The sequence below is a fragment of the Sinocyclocheilus grahami genome, unplaced genomic scaffold (assembly GCF_001515645.1).
Source record: "Sinocyclocheilus grahami isolate Dianchi unplaced genomic scaffold, SAMN03320097.WGS_v1.1 scaffold490.1, whole genome shotgun sequence".
Classification (NCBI taxonomy): Eukaryota; Metazoa; Chordata; class Actinopteri; order Cypriniformes; family Cyprinidae; genus Sinocyclocheilus; species Sinocyclocheilus grahami.
The window spans coordinates 879,207-882,276 of record NW_015505669.1 but is presented as its reverse complement, the minus strand read 5'-3'; the positions used below and the strand labels follow the sequence as shown (position 1 = coordinate 882,276).

At 35.6% G+C, this 3,070-nt stretch overlaps 1 protein-coding gene across 1 annotated transcript in view; it reads left to right on the top strand.

The window, feature by feature from the left end:
• Nucleotides 1–1,545: 1,545 nt before the first annotated feature.
• Nucleotides 1,546–3,070, top strand: part of LOC107554060 (MKL/myocardin-like protein 1) — a 33,377-nt gene continuing 31,852 nt past the window's right edge. The window contains exons 1-2 of the mRNA XM_016236440.1: nucleotides 1,546–1,643; nucleotides 2,430–2,500. The gene's annotated coding sequence lies outside the window, so the exon portion shown is untranslated. The remainder of the gene's footprint in view (nucleotides 1,644–2,429; nucleotides 2,501–3,070) is intronic.

The window sequence follows — 3,070 nt, the reverse complement described above, 5'->3', positions numbered from 1 at the left end:
TTGCTCTTTTGTTAGTTTTGACTGCTTTTATTGTCCTCATTTGTAAGTCGCTTTGGATAAAAGCGTCTGCTAAATGACTAAATGTAAATGTAAATATATAGAGAGCATGTTGCGTCTGTAATATTCCACAGATATTTCTAGTTTTTGAAAATTTGCTTGGTATATTTTTTAAATATCATCAAAAATTTCCATTTAGCCTTTTTAAGCCATTATTTTATTCTTTCACAGTCTTGTCATTCACAATCATTTTTAATGTTTGTCATATTTATGTTTTGTCAAACTTCATACATACAGTCAAACCAAAATTTGTTCAGACACCTTCAAAATTTCACACATTGTCACAGTTTATTCGCTAGAGTTTAGAAAATGGTAATAAAATATGACAAGAACTCAGAGTTAAACTGTGTGGGAACAAATTCAGGTAAGTTCAAAGTGTTTGAATAATTTTGGTCCCAAATTTTTATCAGTTTTACTGGTAGTCCAATGTATGAAACATTTTTGGGTATAATATGTCACGGTTTACTTTATTTTGCTATCCTTACTTACATGAATAAACTATAGTGTCCTGCACCCACTAGTAAAAAAAATATAAAAAATTATATCTGGTGTCTGAATAATTTTTAGTTTGACTGTATATCTGTATATATGTAAAACCAAAAATGATCAGATGTCCTCCTCATTACTACAGTTTGTTTTTGTGTCATGTTTGTTCCATTTACAAGTTTCCTTGTAAATCATGAATTTATTAAAATTCATAGAAAAAAAATTTCTGCCATCTGTGGTCACATCATTTGTCTTTGTCATCCGTGATTGTTGTTGAGTGAAATGTACTGTATATACGTATGTCACCATGTATCTCATCAGTATATGCATAGTTACAAATTGTCTAAAATAACTTTGACCTCATGCCATTAACTGAGAGGAAATGAACATGCTATTCTGTCATCCTTTACTCACCTTCAAGTGTTTTGAAACCTGCATGACTCACTTTATTTCGTAAGCACAAAAGGGGTCCAGGCTGTTTTTTCCATACAGTGAAAGTGAATGGTGACCCTGGCTGGCAAGCAAGACTGTCAAGACAACATGCTCATTGAATCTATTTTTGTGAAGCTTGACAGACACTTTCACTGTATCAAAGCAAGCAGTGTAAATATTCTGCTAAACCTTTCCTGTTGTGTACAACAGAAGAAATAAAGTCGTATGGGTTTAGAACAACATGAGAGTGAGTAAATGAAAAGAATAAAAAAATAAATCACTCTGTTCAATATATTACCGTTTTGCAAGCACAAGACCACAAGTTATTGCCTGACTATACTGTTAATTTAGGATCGTTTGTTTGTTTATTATTTATTTAATGTAAAGTTGTTTTATTTTCCATTTTATTATATTTTTATTTTATGTTTCCTTATATTTGGAATGCCATGAACACACTTTTTTTCAACCATGCATTTTTATCTGCAGATCGTGGTTTTTATTTTAAGTGGACTTTTATTTTCCGGAAGTGCTGTGACTATTGACTGGCTGGCTTCACAGCCCTCTGCGGTTGAACAGCAGAGAGTAGCCGGATGTCGCAGTACAGTTTTTTTGAGTACATGGACACCTTTGTAAAGCCGAACGGTTGTTGCGTTTCACTTTGCGACTCGGTAAGTCGTTCAAATCAAACAGGTTCGCATGTGAGTCCCCCTTTAAACGATGAAAGTTTCAAAATAGTAACAACAAGTAGCGGTATGTGACAGTTCATCCGCTTCTCATGTAACGTTATTGTTGCTCAGCGTACATTTCACTTGATCCACTAGTGTCTGTTACTACATACATGCAGCTGTCGCGACGAGGATCTGGCCTGCTATATCTGGCCTGTTTAGTCTTGTTAAACGTCGCAAATGTGATTGTTTTTCAAATGTATGAGCTTCATAGCAGCACAAGCTTCTCATTTCCTGCCATGTCGCATCGGTGATTAATGTGTAACAGTAAGCGATAATAAGTGTTAAAAACGAAATGTGTGTCGTGGTCTGTTTATTCTCTAAACCAAAACACTGTCATAATGCTGAAGATGTATGATTATACTATTTGTGCTGGAATATATGAAGTATTTGATGAACTAGTGCTGGGACACACCTACTAGTCATCAACAAATTGCGGATATGTCTCTTTTCCACTTGATGGACACTGACGAGCTATCAAGGTGCTTATTATATATTAATAAAATCTGGCCTAATTTAGCTCAGTTCTTCTATCTGCATGCTCGTCACGAGCTGGGGAAAAATAGGCATTTCTGGTTATTACATAAGCATCTGCATTGCTGCTATGCAAACACGTATCTAGAACTTCATGGAATAATTTGCCTGTTTGGCTTTGGGATACTGTATAATGATTATGTATTTGTATATATACAAAGTTTCATTACAAATGCCTGTTCTCTCTTCCGCAAGGCCTTCAAGATGCTCTCTAACTGTGAGTGGAAATGAGGCTGAAATCTGTTACTGTGGATCTCATAAAAAAGGTATTGTGCACTTTAATATTGATTTGATTAAGAAATCATCTGTACTACCAGCATGGCAAATTTAGAATTTCTGATCTATTCCAGAAGGGCGCGTCTATCCATATTATGTTTTTCTGTCTGGTAAATGGGGTATGGGGTTACCTGCATCACTTGCCATTTGCTCATGTGAAGGTTTATGTGTTTTTAACATTATTTTTTGTGGCTGATTGTTAAAGGCAGGTGTGGACCTGCACAATAAAGAATGTCAGAGAGGTTTATGTATTTTCCATTGTCAGTGTACTAGGCCTGAACACTGCATGTCTGAACACTGTTTCTCAAGTAAAGTCGGAATGTTCTTGAAAGATAATCCCTTTCTGGGATACGTAAGGAATAGTGTGCAGCCAGTCTGTCTTTGCTACAGAATACACTCCAGCAGGGTGATCAGGACCCACGCATAAATGACTTATCTTATATTAAAGATTCTGTTAAGGAAAATAGTTTATGCTTTAAACCAGTTATTCTCAACCTTTTTCGCTTGAAGACCACTCATTGTCTAACCCAATATTCAATGCCACCCCCCCCCCCCAATAC